The 22,125-nt window shown below is 47.1% G+C and overlaps 1 non-coding gene across 1 annotated transcript; it reads left to right on the top strand.

The window, feature by feature from the left end:
* The first annotated feature begins 18,434 nt into the window (after positions 1 to 18,434).
* Positions 18,435 to 18,530, top strand: LOC147726444 (small nucleolar RNA SNORA31). The gene has a single exon (XR_015309620.1). It is a non-coding gene; the product is annotated as a small nucleolar RNA SNORA31 (small nucleolar RNA).
* Positions 18,531 to 22,125: the final 3,595 nt, after the last annotated feature.

The raw sequence follows: 22,125 nt of genomic DNA, 5'->3' as shown, positions 1-22,125 counted from the left end.
CTTAATGTCACAGAGTAATTCAGCCAGGCATTTTACCTCCACTCTGCACCGCTTTCAACAGGCCTCTTCCATTCATGCCTGTTGGTCATCATACACCTTAGGGGCATAGCCTTGAAGTAGGCGTGCACATGATTGCTGGAAATAAAGGTTGTTTGAATATGTTGGTTGCCTACATGAACAAAGTTACATCTATTGTGAACATACTCCCTTATATACTACTTTCAATGGGCCGGTACTCACAGGTACTGAGTACCGGCACTTCATATTTTTATCCCTCTGAGTATCAGCTCTTCTCTACTGCTGAGGAGAGTACCGGTACTCATTAAAGGATAGGGGCATAGGCTGCTAGGGCTGGTAACCTGTCTATGACACTCAAAACCCTTCTGTAGCCCTGAGCAGTGCCCCACTGAACTATTCAGCGTGGGCTCATTTGCATGATATCTGGGTGTTCACCATCATGCTGTGTTGTAAGGGATCGAGGCAGCCCGGTGACAGTGCAATCAAGAAAGCCATGGGAGGTAAGGAATTTAAAATGGCTTTAATTCCACCCAATTCTTTTGAGTGAGTATCTGCTTACTCTTGTCTGTTTACCTGTGTGTGTTTTCGTGTGAGAGACAAGAGGGAGGAAATCAAGACACCCTTGGGGAAATATTAAATATGGAATGCTTTGAGTGTGCACATCTGCTTATTTCTTTCTTTGTGTCTGCATGCTCGAGAATATATAGGATTGTGTCAAGTAACAGCAAATAACAGTATTCGAGCTGCAAATATTACAAAACAAGGAAATGTTATAACATTTTGTGTAGATTTAACCTATTTTGTTCATAAAAACCGTGACTCATGTGTTTTGATATGTGCTACAACTAATATAGAAGTCAATAAGTATATCATGTCTAGCCTTTGATCCTGCCCCTAGCCCGCCCACTCGCCACATTTAAATGAGTACCTGCACTATTTTTTCTACATTTAAAGCATTGATTACGAACCTCCTCCTTTCCTATCCCACGTGTGAAGAATACGCACCTCTTCAAATCAAAGCACATTTACACGGTTTGTCTGCAGTTCAAGGGAAAGTAAAATCAATAAATGTGAAAGCAGACGGACAACTGCAAGCCCATCTTCTTTTTAGCCTTTCCTCCTTTCTCTGCCAAACCTCTCTCCTTTCCCTTTGACTGTGGCAATCTGTGGAATGATCCTCAGATCCGTGCCATGTTTTTGTGCTCTCTCTCTCCTCAGATGCATGCTCATCCCATTAGTTTTCCACAGCACTATAGTTAAGGTTTCATTCCAATCAATGCAGCACTGCTCTCACAGGTACATGCTTCAATGTAGACTTTTGCAATTCCTTATGTGATTATTAAGAAATCGCAATTAAGGAATTGCAAAAGCCTATGCATGTAGGAATTGCTATAAAATTAGCGATTCCCAGACATTCTTTAATTGCGACTCGCAAATTGCGAATCGTAATTAAGGAATGCCTTCCCATTCATTCCTATGGTCCTACAGGTCCGTTGCAATGAATGGGAGATTGCATGCGCAATTTGTGAGTACAAATAGGTACTCACAAATTGCGCATGCAATTCGAAGGGTGAAAAGGGTGTCATAAGGACACCCTATCGCACACCTGAAATTACTCTGTGCCTACATGATGTGCAACATGTGTGTGTGCGTAACCTACAACTTTGAAAAATGCAATTTAGTGCATTTTTCAAGGTTTTTGCAAATTACCATCAAGCTATACTTGATGTTAATTTGCGCCCCCTAGTTGCAAAATCGCTATTCTAAAGTGGTTCTTGCATTGCATTTAAGGAATCGCAAATTGCGTTACTTTCAATGCAAACGCAATTTGAGAAATCACAATTAATTGCGGATTCTCAAATTGTGAGTGCCTTGAACCTTGATGCATCGCAAATGCCCTTTTTGCGTTCGTAAACAGCCGATTTTTGCGAATTGCACCATTTGCCCTTGCAAAAATGGTTGATGCATGTGCCTGTCAGTTCCGTGTGTGATCAACCCATCCAGTTCAGTTTTTTCTTTACATTCTGGTACTTGTAATTCTATATTTATTAGGGAATAAACATGACTACTAGTAGCAGGAGGTAAAGTAAAACATGGACTGGATGACCGCTCGCAAATGGATCCAGGGTACTTGGGGGACCTGGGACCAATGTTTTAATGCGAACAGCGGCGTTTTCTTTAAGAGGGCGGAGAAGCGTCACCTCCCCTCCACCCATTATGAGATGCACTGAGCTGCACTAAGTGTTAAAAATAAAATGGCGGGGCGTGGCTACGCAAGCGGCGATGGCGGTTGCAGCCTGATAGAGCTCCCGCCGGCCCGCCATTGATCCGACGATTTATCCTGGTCCCCGAGCCCCCGACCCGCAGCCAAAATGGGGCAAAGATTGCCGGAGGTGCCAGTGACTGTCCGGTGTGTTCGGTGGCGATCCTGCGCTTCCGAGCGGAGCTGGGCGGCAGGGTGCGAGGTGCGGCCTGGTGGACTGCAGAGCAGCCGGGGCCTCGATTTTGGAGCAACCGAGGAGCGGGTTGCGGCCGGGAGACGGCGGCGGCGCCCCGCCTGCCCTGGGGCGGAGAGACTGCTGGCAAATCATCCTTCCAAGGCCTGGCTGAGCCTGAGGGCAGCGTGGACGTAGCGAACAGACTGGAGAGGCAGAGGCGGCCTGGTGGCCCGGGCGCAGCCGGGACCTCGATTTTCGCGGCCTGGTGTCAGAGGCCGGCAGCATAGAGGGGAGACAGACGCCCTGGAGAGCCCTATCGGCGGCGACAGTGCCGAGGCGACTACGCAGCATTCCGGCAGCAACTGTGAGTAGTGGGGGCCCCTACCTTTCCCCCCCCCCCGGGCCCATGGACCAGAAGGGACAACATCACTGTGGCGCGTGGCGCAGTGGGTCCACACTCAGACTAGACGAGCAATACCGGTCACGGCGAGCCACGACCATTGGCGGCTGATGTGGGGGCAGTGACTGAGGTCCACACGGCGCTATACCCAACAATAAGCCGACCCGGAGTGCCCTGTCTAGGATTCCCAAGGGCCAGCAGCAGTCACGTGGCCCTAATACCTCTGCCATCATGACCAGGGGGGGCAACAGCTCCACTAAGCAAGTCACCATCGATAAATTCACCGGGCTTAGTGGGGGCCCCGGGTCGTCAGGGGGTGGCCCGCCTGGAGGGGGGCCGGATAACGCGGCCCTTATGGCGGCCATAACCCAGTCACGAGATATGCTGGACGCCAAGATAGGGGCCGTTGGCGCAGATGTGACATTACTGCGCCAGGACCTGAGGAACGCAGTGGCGCGGATCACGGAGGCAGAATCCAGGGTGTCAGTGGTGGAGGACGACGTGAGTAACCTTAAAAAGAGGATGGCGGCGATGGAAACTGCGCAGCGGATTACGGCGCTCCGTGTGGAGGATGCAGAAGGGCGGGCGCGCCGCAACAACCTCCGCTTCCTTGGATTTCCAGAGAGCTGTGGGAAGGGTGGCATGGAACAGTTCCTTACACAGTGGCTAGAATCATGGATGCCCCCGGGGACGCTGTCTGCATGCTTCATTATTGAAAGGGCGCACCGTGCCCTGACACAGAAACCACCCGAGGGTGAGCGACCTAGGGCGGTGATCGCACGGCTGCTGAACTACCATGACAGGGACGCCATCTTGAGGGTAGCTAGAAATAAAGAAACCCTCTTATGTGAAAATCAGAAGATCTTGAACTTCCCTGACTACACCAAACTCGTCCAACAGCAGCGCCACTCCTTCATGGCAGCCAAGGCGAAGTTGAGGGGCCTTAAGCTACAGTATTCCCTGCTGTATCCGGCGCGCTTGAGAGTGATCTTCCAATCACGGACACTATTCTTTGATACGCCGGAAGACCTGTTCCGATGGACCGATGAAACGGTACGGGTCAGACCGAATCCGCAACCAGGGCTCAATCTGGGCTCCCCTGAGGGCTCGCCTCGGCCACAGCGAGACCGATCATCTCGACATGGACGAACCAAACGCTCCAAATCACGCAAGCGAGCGGCCTCGGCCGATGACACGCAACACACTGCTAGAACCGAAGAATCCGAACAATCTAGCACGGATCATTGAAGTCTCCGGGGCCTCGGCTCCCTATTCTGCTACTAATGCTGCGAATCCCAGATGGACGCACCGGGTCGCCTAAAGTCCGCTGGATTGCTGGCTGTATCGCGGCCTTGTAACAGTACTGCTAATGTCTACTGAGGGTAGATGAGGCTGTGGGGGGGGGTTCGGGGACTGCATAATGGTGGCTGCCACTCTCCCGTTGTGAGAGGGACACTGAGGGGAGGGGGTGAGTTCACTGTTCCTCTTTTGGGATGTTGGGATCCATTGGTATGAGTGGGCCTGAGCCCGCTGTTTCGGTCTCGGGTCTACTCATACCGCGACAGATACTTCATAATTCATTGAGGTATAGGGTGGGGGGAGGCGGGAGACGGGCGGTCAGGGTTGTGGCTGCTGAGTTGGGGCTTGGGACTGTTAGGGACTGTGGGACCAGGGGGTTGGGGATGTTCTCTGGGGTAGTTAGTACAGTGCATGTGTGTGTCGTAATGCTGATTCGTGTGGTGCGTAGTGGGTGGCGCTGGAGTGGGGGGCTTATGTGGTGGACTCCGAAGGACTATGGCTGATTCGACTCATCGGACTCCAGAGGACTATGCGAGTGGTTACGTGGAATGTCAGGGGGTTACTAGACAAAATCAAGCGTGGGGCAGTTTTGCGATGGGGCAAGAGAGCAGCGGCAGATGTGTTATTGCTCCAAGAAACTCATATGATGGGCACAAAGGCACTGGGCCTGCAGAGGTTTGGTTACCAACAAGTTTTCCATGCCGGGTTTACACGGGGATCCAGGGGGGTGGCCATATTGATACACCGTAGGATAGCATATGTCCATGAGAAACAATGGATAGATCCACAGGGTCGCTACTTGTTTGTGAAAGGCAAGGTGGGCACGGAACCAATAGTGTTTGGGAGTGTGTATGCCCCCCCCCCCTGCAATGGGCCCTGGCTGAGAGGTTGTTCTCTGTGTGGGACGATATATCCGAGTCGGTGGCAGTAATTGGGGGAGATTGGAACGACGTAATGGATGTGTGTATGGATCGCCGGAGGCGCCTGGAGACGGCTGAAACTCCCTCCCCTTCCCCTCCACCCACTAGACTGCATGCAATGAGTGAGGGGCTGGGCTGGGTGGATGCTTGGCGACATATGCACCCTGCGACCCGTGAATATACCTATTTATCGGCGGTGCATGGATCATTCTCGCGCATAGACTATGTGTTTTTACCTCGTGAATGCCTGAGTAGGGTGAAGAGCGCGGACATCTTGCCGAGAGGCCTATCTGACCATTCCCCAGTTTCAGTTAACGTAGACCTCCTGCGGAAACGGCAACCATTCAGGTGGAGGATGTCCTCGTGGCATCTGCTACAGCCAGCCTATACTAAACATTTGCGAGAAACCATAGATCACTACTGGCGGGAGAACCTGATAGAGGGGGCGGACGTGGAGGTGGTATGGGAGGCAATGAAACCTACCGTGCGTGGAGTAGATATCGCGTGGTGCTCGGAGGCCCGTAGGCGGCGCCGGGAACAAACTGCAGTGGCGGCTGAGCGAGTGGCGACCCTAGAACAGGAACGCCGCGAGGGTGGAGATGAGATCGGGCTCAGGCTGCTTTTACAAGCACAGCAATCGTACGCGTCCCTCTTGATGGATGAAGCCAGACAGGCGTGGCTGGCCACAAGAAGTAGGGTGTATCAGTGGGGGGACAAGTCGTGCTCCATGCTCCATCGCTTGTGCCAACACAACTTTCAACCCCTCGTGCTGCCGGGCATTATAGACAGTAATGGGGAGGTCCTGACTGACCCTAACGAGTTGGCAGCGAGCTTCGCCTCATACTTCGAAGCCCAATACGCCTCATGTGACCGATTGCCTGAGGGCGACTTGGACCGGTTTTTCGCGGATTTACCGCCCATACAGGTATCTGACGAGACCAAGGAGATCTTGGATGCACCCCTCACAGCGGAAGAGCTGGGAGACGCTCTGGGGCAGCTCAATGCGGGTAAGGCTCCTGGCCCTAATGGCTACCCGTGTGAATTTTTTAAGAAATTTCACGTACAGCTAGGGCCACACTATCGCCGAGTTCTTGAGGTGGCGAGGACGCGGGGCGCGTTGCCCCCCGATTGGCGCCATGCCGAAATAGTAGTATTTCAGAAGCCTGGTAGACCCCCGGGCAGCCACGACTCGTACAGACCTATTTCCCTAATCAACATAGAGGCCAAAATATTGGCCAAGGCCCTAGCGAACCGCCTGGCTCCGTATATTACGGATCTTGTCCACTCGGATCAGGCAGGCTTCATGCCCCACAGGGCGACAAGACACAATATTAGACGGGCACAGGCGGCACTAGACGCTGTTGGAGCCTTGGGGGACCAGGCGGCAATGCTATTGGCCGATATCAATAAGGCTTTTGATTCGGTCAGCTGGTCGTACCTATTTACACTGCTGTCGTGGCTCAACCTGGGCCCGGTTTTTCGGTCCTATATCAAACTACTTTATACGGACATCACGGCATCAGTGCGAGTCGCCGGGGCGGTGTCAGAGACGTTCCGCATTGGCCGGGGGACTAGGCAGGGGTGCCCTCTTTCCCCCTATCTTTTTGCCTTGGCAATGGAACCCCTAGCTGCCAGAGTTCGCAGAGATGCGTTGATACGGGGCTTTGAATGGAATACCACACTGTCAGATAAAATTGCACTATACGCGGACGATGTCCTCTTTTTCCTCACCGATTTACGGCACTCCGGCCCACGTGTCCTGGAGGTCATGCAACTATTTGGGGAGGTGTCGGGTCTCTACCTCAACGTACGTAAATCCACCCTGTGGGTATTGCATGGGGACACAGCGACGGATCCCTGGGCTTCGGAACTGCAAGTGGCCACAGTTGGTCTGAAATACCTCGGGGTGTTCCTCTCAAACTCGGTGGACACGGCCTGGGAACGTAATCTACTGCCCGTCTGGGAACGGGTCCAGACGGATATCAAAACTTGGACTAGAATGCCCCTTTCAATTTTTGGCAGGTCGGCTATCTTTAAGATGGTTGCACTGCCGCGCCTACTCTACCAACTACAGAACCATCCGTATCCTATCCCACCCCAATGGTTTCGGCAGGTTGATTCAGTACTGGGCCGTTTCCTTTGGGCTGGCGGTGCTGCCAGGGTAGCGCTGCGCACCTGCTTTCTGTCCACGTACTGTGGGGGTCTAGCCACCTCGGATATACGGTCATACTACCAAGCCGCTCATCTCCTTGTTCTAAATGAATGGTGGTATGGTGACGGTGGAGATCCGGCCTACGCCCTAGAACGTGCATTAATGGGGGACAACTCGCTCCACACCATCCTATACTCACCCCGGCTGCGTCGGCCATTGCCGAGAGTCACTAAACTTGTATTTACGGTATGGCGGCAAGCCCTGCGTCGCATGGGCTGGTGGGGTAGACTGACCGCGGAAACACCGCTATGGCGCAACGGTCTACTACCAGAACTTGCTAAGTTGTCAGGCTTTGATGGCTGGGACTCAATAGGCATTTCGCAGCTCGGCCATGTGATGTCCGGGACGACTCTCAAGTCCTTCCAGGCTCTTAGTGCTGAATTTGATATGCACCAATCTCATTTTTATCGCTATTTACAACTTCGACATGCATTGACGCCCAGTATAGCTAATCTTGACTCGCTGCCAGAGTTCAGCCCGATCGAGGCAAAGGTGTTCATGGGTGACCTTGGAGACAAAAAAGTATTGCGCATTTACCAGACCGTGGTCACGCATTGCTCTTCCACTCTTCTTCGGCTGAAGGCGAACTGGGAGGCCGATATAGGACCGCTTGATGAGGATGATTGGCGGGAGGCATTAGAATCCCCGAGGGGGGCGGCTATAGCAATACGGTTTCGCCTCATACAGTTCAAGATTTTGCACAGGGCTTATTATACTCGAGAGCGTCTGTGGAGAGCGGGCCTGATTGAGTCCCCGGAGTGTCTGAGACGTGGGGCGGAGGTGGGTACATTGCTCCATACAGTGTGGTCGTGCTCAAAACTAGTTGGCTTTTGGAGGGGTGTATGGGGCTGTCTGTCGGAGGTGTTGGGCTGGACCCTTCCCCGTACCCACCGCCTGGGCCTACTACACATCCTGGAAGGGGTTGGTGGTAATATCTATAAGCGTCACCTGCTCCTCCTGGGGCTGATGGTAGCCAAAAGAGACATGGCCCGAGCATGGAAGGAGGTGAGGCCCCCCCCCTTGACTGCATGGAAGGCAGGCTTAGATTTTTCTATGGGTCTGGAGAGGCCAATATTTGAGGCACGAGGATGCCCTCGTAAACATTTCAAGATATGGAAGAGGTGGGCGGACTACAGAGGTTTGACACTGGATCCCCCGGAGGAACCGGAGGAGGACCTATAGCCCTGTATGCTCCTGCGGAGCCCACTCCCACACACACACTTGATGCGCCAAGAGTTTCCATCCATATGGTTCCCACACACATGCACGGGGTTAGGGAGGGTTGAGGGAGGGTTAGGGGAGTTGGGTGGGTAGATTCTTGAAAAGATGAAGATGGGATTGATGTTTTCGTGTACCATTGATTCTGCTGGTTCATTGCCTTGACGCTCAGATTTATTTTGCGATTGTAACTACAATGCCTGGTGGTATCGTCCTGATTGTGGGATGCCACTTTAATTCATATGCTCATCTTTATCAATAAAATTGTTGTGAAAAAAAAAGAAAAATGGCAATGAAATGATTTCATGGCAATTATAATGTTCACAACGATATGCCACAATAGTCAGCCTTCCCCTGAGCCAGGAAAAATGAGGGTGTGTCCTCCCTTGCTGATTGGCAGCATAGAGGACTGGAGCAGTGGCTTGACTGGATGCACTGAAGTGCGCATGTCACTTTGGCCTGCAGTCTTGCACCGGTCAAAGTGACATCTGCACTTTGAAGCTCTCCACCCAGCTGTCTAAGACAGCTGAGTGGAGAACAAGCACAGGCCTGGCCGGACTGGCCTTAGCGGGCACCGGGCATTTTCCCGGTGGTCCAAAAGGGTAAGAGCTGGTTTTTGGTTTGGCCTGTGGGGGTCAGCTTTGTAGCAGTGCTGCAATATCGGCCCCTTGTAACAAAAGCAGCACTTGTGCCTTACACAAGTAACCCAGGCTTCACAGTACCACCCCCATTCGCCCTCAGGTACCGATGGAGCGAACTGCCAGGTCTTGTTTTGGTTCCCAGTCCGCCGTTATACAGGCTCCAGGGCCTGAAGGAGTCTCTAGCCATTTATGTTGTTTATAATGTTACTATAATGCATGCCAATGATTTCGTTTTTATTTATTGTGCAGGTTTGTTTTATTAGTCTGTTGGGAAGCATTGTGGCACTTTGCCCGCCCCACTTTTTTCAAAGGATAAAATCTGCCTGAGTGCGAATCTAAAAAGGGCAGCCATTTACCATTTTAGAAGGGGTTAGTGTTTCTGAAGCAATCCTCTGGGGCTAAGGGATATGTGGTGAGAGGTTTGTGGGAGATTAGACTGGGTTTGAAAACCCAAAAATAAGTAGTTACTTGTATGCTTGTGTATCAATCGGTCTGAATGCATGCAAGCATGTTTATTAACTTGGATGCCAAGTGTGCAGATTTGTTTGCCTATTCATGTGACTGTATGTATGTTGCATGAGTGTGCGTCTGTCTACATCAGGGACTTTTGTGTAGTAGGAGCTACTTTTGTTAAGTGAAAATCATCACAAGGTACTAATATTATTAGTGTTGTTATAATGGCCACATCAGGCATGAATAAATTAGTAGCCACCATATGGAAGATTACCAGCGTGATACCGTCAGTCCATCACGCAGGGCTGTCAGCAGTTGCCTGAAAAAGCTTTGTCAGTTTGGAATGCCCCTGTGTAGGTAAAACATGCCAGCCTCAGCTGCAGTTCCTCTGGCATGAAAGTAATAATAATAGTAATATGTCTCCCCACATGATTTATCACTCAAAAATCATCTTATGAGTTCGGAAAATGCAAATCTTTTCATCCTAAATACACAGTTTGGGCAAAAGGTACCAATATAGTATGCTGGGGTGCACACAGAAGAGTTGCTTACAGGTAGCTAGCAGCTACCAGTAGCTCAGAAGCTACTCAGAGAAGCCTGATCTCAGGGCATGAGTTGGGGGTACATGACGTGCACCGTTCTATTTACACAGGGTGGACGCCATCCACCCTGCTAAGAAGGTGGGCCCCGCAGAAATATGTTAAACCTATCCCAGTGTAATTTGGAGGCAGAAGGACACGTTTAGTAGCTCCTGCATGTTGTCTGGTTTCATTCCCAGTAGCAACGTGGAGGCAGCGAAGGTTTTTTTTTCGCCTCCAGCTGGGCAAAGTTAAAGACAGAAGTTAAGGGGCCATCAGACCACCTTTTGCTCAAGTATTGGACTGGAGGCGTCCTGCAACCTACAAATGCAAATGCACCGCGAGGAAACAAAAGCACACAGCTTGTTATCTCTTCACAGGTACTTAAGAGATGCATGCGTTTTACTTTTTTGTATATAAGTGCATACACTGTAAGAATGTCAGATGGGCTTGTCTGTCCCAGTATTTACTCAAATAACAATTTAAATAGCACTATTTTATTTCTTTTATAGGGCTGCTCATCCCAATGCACAGTGTTAGAGCGCTGTACATAACAAACACATTATCCATTCCAAATAAATCATGTAAGTGTGTAAATTAATGTACATGATGTGTTACATGAGACTTTCAGGGTTACAAGGTGTAGGAGTCAAATACCCTTCATAGCTCACTGTGGACTACTAGAAGGATTACAATGTATTAACTACAAGTAACAAAAGAATCTCTGTCTTCAAAGAAGTAATCCACTTACCTATTTTCATAAAATAAAAATCTGTGATCTGCCATTTACATTATATGCTTTGCAGGAGACAACTTTAAAAAAAAACATATTTTATTGCATTTTCAGTTGAAACATGTTATAACATACACATATCAGAGCATCACTTCCAGAGAGGTCACTTCCAGTCATGCCACGGGGAACAACACGTGTCGTGAAGTCATGTGCTTTGACGGCACGCGTCATGATGAAAATTGAATACTGCCTAACTTGGTCAGTCCCCCCACTTCTTTTTTTAGGATTTGTGCCCTGTCCTATCTGAATGTGTCTCCAGAATGGAAATGGGATAGGCAGGTAGTATATGAAGCTTGTAGCTATGTACATAACTTTGCACTGTGACCATTTGACAAGCGACTTAGTACCATCCGTTTTTGTACATTTACGAACATGGAAAATACAAATCCACACATGATGCATACCTCTTTATTGATGTACTAGCAGCCCGTCTTGACGTTGTCCGGGTATGAATTGCTGCCGGCCAGTAGTATATTGTTTTGTAGGATTTTGTTTTGATAGCATTTCTTATCTGTGACAGGCCTGTGAAACGCTCCGATGCACAGTGCACTGCTGATGCACTTAAGAGTGCGCGTTCAGTATTGTGTGAACTCGAGTTTCCCAACTTTATTTTTCCTTGCAATATGATATAGCGCGAACTCGACAACATGGCATGAGCACAATTTACATTACAGAAGAACACATTCATTTATGGTAGGCACAGGGAGACAAAGCGATTTGCCTGGAATCACAGGATGTTGAGCTGATGTCGAGATTCGAACGTAGCTCCCCAGCTCTACAGTTCGCAATTCTAGAACTTGTGGCGGGAGGTGTGTCTAAAAGTGTATGTCGGTGCTGGCCATCAATAAGAGAGACCTGTGCATTTTTCAAATGGGTGGTGAAAAAATATGAGTTTGTTGCTGGAGATGTGGGCCGCCGTGCCACCAATGTACTTACCGGGGGAGGGTAAACACCCATTATTCCGCAAATTTCTTTCCGCATACCATCACTCCGCATACTTTCATTACGAAAGTACCATGACTCAGCAATGCCATTATTACGCATGGCATTACATTTTATATGCTATTACCATGCACACATTCACAACGAAATTCGTTGTAAAAGCATGAATGGTAAAAGCATGTTTTTTTATGTTTGGATGAGGTAAGTATGCATATAGGGGTATATGTTTTGGGGTACTAAGGTATATGTTTTGAGGTGTTTGGGTATTTTAAGGGTTCAGATATAGTTTTGGGTTATGGGGTACAGGGGTAGTTTTAGGGTTTAGGGATAGGTATGGGTTTAGGGGTACAGGGGTATTTTTAGGGTTCAGGGCTAGGTTTGGGTTTTGGGGTAATTTTAGGGTTTTGGGGTAGGTTTGGGTTTTGGGGTACAGGGATATTTTAAGGGTTCAGGGCTAGGTTTGGGTTTTGGGGTGCAGGGGTATTTTTAGCGTTCAGGGCAAGGTTTGGGTTTTGGGGTACAGGGGTATTTTAGGGTTCAGGGGTAGGTTTTGGCCTTGGGGTACAGGGTTATTTTTAGGGTTAAGGGCTAGGTTTGGGTTTTGGGGTACAGGTGTATTTTTAGGGTTCAGGGGTAGGTTTGGGTTTTGGGGTACAGGGGTATTTTAAGGGTTCAGAGCTAGGTTTTATTTGGGGTACAGGGGTATTTTAGAGTTCAGGGGTAGATTTGGGTTTTGGGGTACCGTGGTATTTTTAGGGTTCAGGGCTAGGTTTGGGTTTTGGGGTACAGGGGTATTTTTAGGGTTCAGGGGTAGGTTTGGGTTATGAGGTACAGCTGTACTTATAGGGTTCAGGACTAGGTTTGGGTTTTGTGGTGCATGGGTATTTTTAGGGTTTAGGGAAAAGTTTCGGTTTTGGGGTACAGGGTATATTTATAGGGTTAAGATGGGTTAGTGTTTGAGGGTGTTGGGGTATTTTAAGGAGTAAGGGTGGGTTATGATTATGGGGCGCAGGGGTATTTAAAGGGAGCAGGGTGGGATTAGCACACAATATGAGACATGGCATGAAGAGTGGAACGTACCACACGCCTCCAGCGTTTGTCACGCCCCCAGCACACGCCCACAGCGCAACGCAGACACGCCCACAAGGGACTACTTTGCTGGCACGGTTCTTTTACCTTTTAAATGTATATAGTGGGCGTCTGCATAGCCTATGTCCTTCTGCTGCAACTGCCCTTTCCATAGCTGTATTGGGTGTTGTGATTGGTGCTGTGGTTCCTGAGATTACCCGCCTCAAAGGTTTGGGCTCTCTCTTTCTTATATTAGTATGGATTTTGTCGTATGACTATTGTGAATTTAACCAAACTCGTCTAAACAGTTATGTCGCCTAAATTGTACATCTGGAACAGCAGAACACTGCTGAATATTTTAATCCGAGGAAAGGATGCAGAATCAAACAAATCCCTGTCATCAGTTTCTTATTTAAAGTGCATGTGTATCATGCGAAACTTAAAACAGAACTTGGCAGATGTTGGATGTACAAAACACATCAAAGACAGGGCAGAGGAGTTGGCCTAACGGCAGGGGCGGTCGACCTTGGGGATCTGGGGAACCGGGTTTGAATCTTGGCACAGACACGCAACATCCTGTAATTCTGGGCAAATCACTTAATGTGCTTGTTCCTAACAAAAAGAATGAATGTGTCCTCATGTAACGCTACTGGTGCTTGTGTAAAGTGCTTTGATACCTAATGCGTCTGGGTAAATTTCGCTCTATATAAAACTCCGTAAAAATTAAAAAGATGGACTTTTTCGTAAGTTTATGATTATTAGCTATTCACAAAGGTAGGACTGTCCTATATTTGCATGTGCCAAGACTCCATAGTCGTAAGGAAACTATTAGTAAAATACTTTGGTGAATAGCAAACAATCCTAAACATGCACATAAGGATACATTTACCTTTGTGAATCAGGCCCTCACAGTGTGAAGAATTGGATCAAAGGCTCTGAGACGAAAGCCATGCAGACTCAAGAAATCTCATGTATCATCAAAAATAGGCAATAATCTATCTATATATATAAAAACGAATGTATGTCTGTTTGTCCTTTATGCATTACTACACCATTCATCTGATCGCCATTAAACTTTGGGAAGTTGTTGAGTACACTCCCGCGAAGGTTTCTGGGAACAAAAAATAAATAAATTGTTAAATATTGGCCCCCCAGGGCCCTCATAATCTTTCCAATACTGAACGTTTACAGTTTATGGTGCGACTCGCTTTTGCAATGACCATCAACAAAGCACAAGGACAATTGCTGCAAGTGTGTGGACTAGATTTGGGGAATCCGTGCTTCTCACATGGACAACTGTATGTGGTCAGCTCACGAGTCGGAAAACCTTCTGATTTATTTGTGTATGCACCAGACGGAAAAACAAAAAATACTGTGCATCCACAAGCACTCAAATGAATAAAAAGAATTAAAACACTTTAAAATGTTTTCCATATTAAAATGAATAAGTTTCAATAAAAATGACACAATGTAAATTAAATGTTATCATAACAAGTTTCCTTAAATTTCCTTTCTTCTGAGATCTCAGCATCGCGCAACGGGTAAGCTAGTATGCATTTAGAAATCAAATATTTTTAAAGATTGGAGGTTTTCGAAGGCAGGGTGTTGGAAGCAGGCCTGGGTGAAATTTTATTTACACAGGAGTGATCAGAGTGTTGCCAACACTCCAACTGTGGTTTCAAGTTCAATAAGGTTTGCTTTCCCACCCCCAGGTGACACAAGTGAACTTAGTTCAATGCATCAGCGTTGAATGTGAAAATAGGTTATTGTAGCCCAGCAGAACCCTATCCAATACATTGTTGAATTTTAGGTATTGCTTTTGGGTTACTAACAATTCTTATGAGGAGATCAGCTACACCTTGGTAACAGAAACAAACCTATTTCACTTTTCATAATATCACACACACACTACATTAAGAAGAATAAACATTTTTAAATAAAAGCTTGTGTTATGACAGTAATAAACTGTTTGTTATTAAGTGTAGAACACATACACAGGATATCATTAAAACAGCAAGAAGGAATGTTGTGAGTAACAAGATTAAATCGAACATTTCTAACATGTTTAGAATGTCATCTATAACTGAACACCCTAAAACCTACCTCTATGAGCTATTCTAAGAGAGAGCATGCAAAGCAGAGCAACTTGAGTTTCTTATGAAGAAGATATGCACTGCATGCCTTGTTCATCAGCAAGGCTCTCGTTATCAGTGGAGGGGTGAAGGCAGTGTTCCCTGTGAAGGGCAAACACACGCTGTGATAGCAACCTTCTTTCGGGACACAGATTTATCAGCACTGAGAGATGTAGCATATTCCAAGTGTGCCAACAGTAGGTGAGACAGGCTTTAGGCAAATCACATGTGATAATCTGGATGAAGAGACACTATTCCTAAGTGGTCAAATGGCAGTACTTATATACTAAATCTTATCAGAGATTGGAATTTCTGACATAAGAGGACGTCAATTTGGACGATACTATTTTGACTAAATGTCTGTACTTGTTCTTATTTCACCTTGACATAGAGGCAATTAGACTTTTGACCCAGATTGATGTTGCATCAGGTGTTATATCTATGTCATTAGTCAAACGCGCTGACACTTTCACAGTTCTTAGAAAGGAAAGCTCTAATGACATTTGTGTGGAATGGTAAGCCTGGCAATGATTCTGCACAAATTGCAAAAGACAGTGACCTCCATTGTCTAGAAATGAAACCTCCATGATCCAAAATGGCAACATCCATTGTCTGAAATGGCGACGGGGCCTACCTAAAATGTTGTCAGATTAATCGGGGCTTAGGGGCTTTACATCAAGAGTAATGTTGGAAATTGTGCGATCCTCGTTTCATGAAGTTACCAAAAATTATGCCAGTTCATGAAATTTTGTGTAATTTTGGTCAAAAATGCACTTTCAAGAGCACTGGAGCAGAGCACAAGCAGGTTGCTGCTGTTCTTGTTCTGTTGCATTTAGCACTATGTTCTTAGCACACAATTAATTCTTTTGTCCATTTAGGACACACAGGTGCATTTTGCTCCAAGAAAATCATGCTAAAATATCGTAAACTTGCAGTAATTATGTATAATTACGTAACGTATGCCCACCACTAGTTAGAAACGTACTAAGCCCATCAAAATCTGTATCGCTAACCTCCACATAGTAGAATCCAATTCTGGGCAATAGAGTTCTGCTGTTTCTCCAGTTCATGCTCACTCTTCGTATCCTGCAATTTCGTATCCTACCTCTTGGTTGTCTTGGCACACTTCCTCCCAGTTCCTCGCCCTTTACATCACACCCTTAACTGTTGTTTGAAGCCTTGGCTCCTTTATATCTGTTTACCATCTCTTGAAGTTGCTGCTGGGGTTCCATGTTGCCGTGGATGCTGAAAATGCTCCTGGTATTGTCGGCGTTCGTGAGAATCTGAATGCTGTTTTACAATCTCTTTATTGTTCCACCTAAAATGAAGGTGCTTTAGAAATCAGTAGTGCCTCATTTAGCATAAAGACTGCATCCCACTGAACTCAAGTCCTGCATTGTGTGAGAGAGGCACCCATGCAGTACCAGGAACCCTAACACCCATTTTCCCCACCCTGCTCCTCCTGATACGGCTTCAGTCTCCTACCAGGTTAGAGACTCATGGAGGGTGGAGATGCTCATCTGTTTCACTGCTTGATATCTCAGAACCTGATACAGATAGCATGAAGATGGTGAGATAGAAAGTTAGAGGCTTTGGCCGCTAAAAAGGAAAAATAATCCACCAAGATACATGAAAAACAGGGACGTGTTGATCCAAGCTTCTGGAACATAAGTTGCAAGACAAGGTAGAAGCAGAGGATCCGAATTGTGCAAGGCACAACTGAGAAGCACACACTCTGAAGGATGTTATCTTGGAGGAAGGACAGCTAGTGCAGGCTGGTTACATTTTCTGAGATGTTCTCCCACTGGGAAATGCCCAGGACTAGAGTTCTAACAGCTAAGGAGTATGTTTGAACAGCCCCAGGTATATAGCATTGGTATTATCCAAGTGTGATCAAGTTACAGTCTGAATAATCGTTTTAACAGGTTTAATAGGCAACAGCACAAAACTGTTTCTCATTGTTGGTATTTGAAGAGAGTTCAAACGTGGGGGGAAGAGTGCTTGGAAACGATGCCTAGGTGTCTGGCTTGGTATTCGAAACAAGGGGTTTGTCCAACTAGCATCAGACCTGGGGTAGTGGAGCCTACCAGTGTGAGAATTTCTGTCTTATTACGTGGCTGCATAAAGGCCAACCATAAAGAGTTGAACCTACAGAAATATCCCTACATGTTTTCTATATATTGTTGCTGAAAATGATCACAACAATGAAGTACCCTTTCCACTAATTGAACACGTGGAATGCCGAAACCCTCTTCCGGCTTCACAGAAAAAAATAAGTGCTCTTAGATCCTTTCTGGGAGCTTTGAGAATAACCTACAGCAGACAGCACCTAGGGCCTCATTTATGAAAAGTGACGTATCGCTGCGTGAAAACAGCGATGCGTCTCTTTTCAATACGCCCTCCTTGCGACACCAATGATGCGTCGTATTTACAGTATGACGCATCATGTCGCAAGGAGTTACAGATACATTAGTATTTCTGGCGTATCTGTAGGCGCAAAAGTGACGCATTGCTGGAGTGTGTCACAAAAGTGACGCAACTCCAGCAATGTATCCTTTCACATGGGGCAAGCCCCATGTGAAAGGGCCTGCGTCAGTCTTACGCCTGATGTGAGGCAGGCGTAAGATTTTGACGCATTTTAGGCTTAGAAGTGGCGCAGTGAAATCTTATTAATTTCACTTCGTCATTTCTACGACCCTTTCTTGCGTCAAAACGCCCCCCTTGCATACATTATACCTGGCGCAGGTATAATGTGGCGCAGGGGTTTATAAAGTGACGCATCTACCTAGATGCGTCACTTTGTAAATATGGTGCAACAAGGCACATTTTTTACGCTGCTGGTGCGTCACAAAAAGTGAACACCAGCGGCGTAAAAGTGACGCACAGCCTTATAAATGAGGCCCCTAGAGTTTATCAGCTAGATTCATCAAGCATTTTTGCAGGCGCAAACGGTGCGAATCGCTGGTTTCGGCCGTTTGCACCCGCAAAAATGGCATTTGGAATTCATCAATGGGTCATCAACTCGCAATTTGAAAAAGATCAAAAAATTGCGATTTTTCAAATTGCGATCGCATTTAAGGAATCTCAATTTGAGATTCCTTAAATGCTATTCATGAACCATTAAAAAATTGCGATTTCGCTATTTTTTGCCGCTATTTACCGTGAAGTCTGACTTCGTGGTAAATAGCGAAAACTGAGAAAAATTCACTTTTGTGCATTTTTCTCCGTTGTATGTTACGCAACATAAGTCTACATTTTCATTTCAGGGGTGCTACAGGGTGTCCTTTGGACACCTCTGGCGCCCTTGAAATCGCATCCTTATTTGCGATTAGCAAATTGCTAATCGCAAATAAGGAATAACTCCCCATTCATTCCTATGGCCCTTTTGGCCATTAGGAATGAATGGGGAGTTATTCCTTATTTGCGATTAGCAATTTGCTATTCGCAAATAAGGAATGTGTAGGAATCGCAATTTATTTAGCGATTCCTACATGAATCCCGTTTTGCAAGTCCATAATAGCGATTCCTTAATAATCGCTATTAAGAACTCGCAAAACGGGACTATGATGAATCTGGCAGTATATCTCGAATGCTCTTGTACCTTCCAACCTTGTAATTCGTTTTTCCCATCATAATCATTCAACATGCTCTTAAAATCTCTGACGGCTCCACATTCCTGAGTATGTTATTGCAGTTCTAAACGTGTCTGCGGCATGCTTGTGAAATCGATTTTATTCTCTCTCATTCGATAGATTATAGTTTCATTATACAGACAGTACACTAGACTGTATTTATGGTTCCTTCGTGAAGTCCTGCAGGATCCAATAATGGCTTGTGTATTTACAACAGTTCACCAGGTTTGACACCTCATATACTGTAATGGTGGGATGGTAAGACCTCCCCTGGATGGAGTGCATGTGAAAAGAGCCTGCGTGTAAGAGGGTTGTTCGGTCGGTAAAAAGCAGAAAGAGAATATGCACAAAAAAAGATGTAAAACTGTGGATCAAGAATAAAAAACTGTTTAACACAATACAACAAACCTGCTTTGCGCTCAGGCAGGGGCGTAGGGAACCCCCCACTTTAGCAGCTTACGTGGGGGGTCCGGCTGTGCCTGTTAAGCTGGTGAACTGGGTCCGCATAAACAGTAATTACTTGTTTATGGGCCTGTTATGTCTGCACAAAAAGATGCCTATAAATAGCACTGCTATGAAATTCCATGAGAGAGGGTTGTGAGCTTTCAGCTGGCATGCACAGAGAAGGAAAAACATAAAGAAAAAAAGATAAATTGTAGAAATTGTAGAAAGAGGAACACGTTGGCAAAAACGATGAGCATGACGGAGAAAGATGTGAAAGAAAAAGTAAGGATGGGAGAAAAAAGATGGGCAGATACAAATGGAAACAAGCATTGGCATATCCAATAGGTCTCGCCTTTGGGCCTTATTATAAGAAATTATTAAGGCGATGTCCTTACCTGTATTTAAAGGTGCTGTTTAAGTGTTAACAAATTTAATATAGCGTCCCTTATTTGAGTTTTTGACCTGACTAAATAATGAAGTAATACTATTATAAAATAAGGCCTGTCCACACATATTGGGTAACTGGAAGTATGTGGTTAGTAGTGGCCTAGATTTCAAAGAACTGAAAGCACAAATGTAGCACTAGTTCAAGTTCAAGTTCAAAGATTTGTATAGCGCACTACTCACCCAGAGGGTCTCAAGGCGCTTGAGGGAGGGGGCGTATTTTACTTATCGAATATCCACGTTTTTAGTTGCTTTCTGAAGGAGAGGTGGTACTGTGTAAGGCGGAGGTGAGTGGGGAGAGAATTCCAAGTTTTGGCCGCTAAGAAGGAGAAGGATCTACCTCCCATGGTGGATCTATGGATGCGCGGAATCGCAGCGAGGGCTTGATTGGACGATCGCAGTTGTCGGGTAGGGGTGTAAAAGGACAGTCGCGTGTTGAGGCATTCGGGTCCTAGGTCGTAGAGGGCTTTGTGTGCGTGGGTGAGGAGACGGAACGTAATTCTCTTGTTGACGGGGAGCCATTGGAGGTCTTTCAGGTGACTGGAGATGTGATCTTGGCAGGGGATATCTAGTATGAGTCTGGCTGAGGCGTTTTGGATGCGTTGGAGTTTATTCTGTAGTTTAGCTGTGGTTCCGACGTAAAGGGTGTTTCCGTAATCCAGTCGGCTAGTGACCAGTGCGTGGGTGACCGTTTTTCTTGTTTCTGTGGGGATCCAACTGAAGATTTTTTTGAGCATGCGTAGGATGTTGAAGCATGATGATGAGACGGCGTTGACTTGTCTGGTCATCGAGAGGGAGGAGTCCAGAATGAAGCCCAGGTTACGTGCATGGTCCGTTGGTATGGGTGCAGTTCCCAGGGCCGGTGGCCACCATGAGTCGTCCCAAGCAGAGGGAGATGAGCCTAAGATGAGGACTTCCGTTTTGTCCGAGTTCAGTTTTAAACGGCTGTTCTTCATCCACTCGGCTACATCTTTCATTCCTTCGTGTAAGTTGGTTTTGGCGGTGTTTGGGTCTTTGGTGAGGGAGAGGATCAGCTGGGTGTCGTCAGCGTAGGAAATGATGTTGAGGTTGTGTTGGCGCGCGATGGATGCGAGGGGACTCATGTATACGTTGAAGAGGGTGGGACTGAGTGATGATCCTTGAGGTATGCCGCAGATGACTTCGGTGGCCTCTGATCTAAAAGGGGGGAGGCGGACTCTCTGGGTTCTTCCGGCGAGGAACGAGATGATCCAGTTCAATACTTTTCCTTTTATTCCGACGTTGCTGAGGCATTGTATGAGGGTGCTATGACGGACTGTGTCGAAGGCTGCGGAGAGGTCAAGTAGGATGAGGGTAACTGTTTCTCCGTTGTCCAGTAGTGTTCGAATGTCGTCTGTTGCTGCGATGAGTGCAGTTTCGGTGCTTGTTTGGCTCGGAAGCCGGACTGTGAGAGGTCGAGGGATCTGTTGGATTCGAGGAAGGTGGCGAGCTGACTGTTGACGGCTTTCTCAATGACATTGGCAGGGAATGGGAGGAACGAGATGGGACGGTAGTTCTTAAGTTCAGTGGGGTCTGCTGTGGGTTTCTTCAGAAGGGCGCTGAGTTCGGCATGTTTCCAGCTTTCCGGGAAGGTGGCGGAGTTGAGGGAGCAGTTGATGACATCTCGGAGATGGGGTGCGATGATGGAGTCTGTTTTGTTGACGACGTGGTGGGGGCATGGGTAGGTTGGCGATCCTGAGTGGGTGGAGTTCATCAGACGGATGGTGTCTTCAGTGGTGATTGGGTTCCAAGCGCAAAGGTTGTTAGAGGGGGGTTTAGGTTTGGAGGTGGGTGGAGCGGGCTGGTCTCTGGGCTCGTTTTCAAAGCTGTTATGTATGTCGGCGATTTTGTTGTGGAAGAATGAGGCAAAGGAGTCGCAGAGGTTTTGGGAGGGAGTGATGTCGTTGGTGCCGGCGGTGGGGATGGTAAAGTCTTTGACGATGTTGAATAGTTCTTTGCTGTTGTGGGCGTTGTTGTCGAGTCGATCCTTGAATGCTAATTTCTTGGTGGATCGGATCAGTTGGTTGTGTTTGCGGGTGGCGTTCTTGAAGGTGGTCATGTTGTTAGCGGTTGGGTTATTTCGCCAGGCTTTCTCGAGGGTGCGGCAGATCTTCTTGGATTTCTTAAGGTCATCATTAAACCAGGGGGGCTTTTTTGCTGCCTTGCTTGATTTTATGGTTTTTCTGGGGTGCTAATTCGTCCGCGCTGTGGGTGATCCATTTGTGAGGTTGGAGGCTGCTTGGTTTGGGTCCGATGATTTTGCAGGAGGGTTTTGGTGGAGCGATGTGAAGAGCTGGTCGGTGGTAATTTTATTATTCAAAAAGAGAGGAACCCCTTGTGTAGGTCAAGGGAAATAGGGTTTTAAACCGAGGAAAAGCTGGTTCCCTTGAGAACTATACGGAATAAGCTAAAACTTAGTCTTAAGACAAAAGAATAAAATCATGAACTAATTCAATCTATAACATATAGTAAAAC

The sequence above is a fragment of the Lissotriton vulgaris genome, chromosome 3_1, assembly GCF_964263255.1.
Source record: "Lissotriton vulgaris chromosome 3_1, aLisVul1.2, whole genome shotgun sequence".
Lineage (NCBI taxonomy): Eukaryota > Metazoa > Chordata > Amphibia > Caudata > Salamandridae > Lissotriton > Lissotriton vulgaris.
Note: the sequence above shows the minus strand (reverse complement) of the source record. Positions and strands in the feature narration are given on the sequence as shown.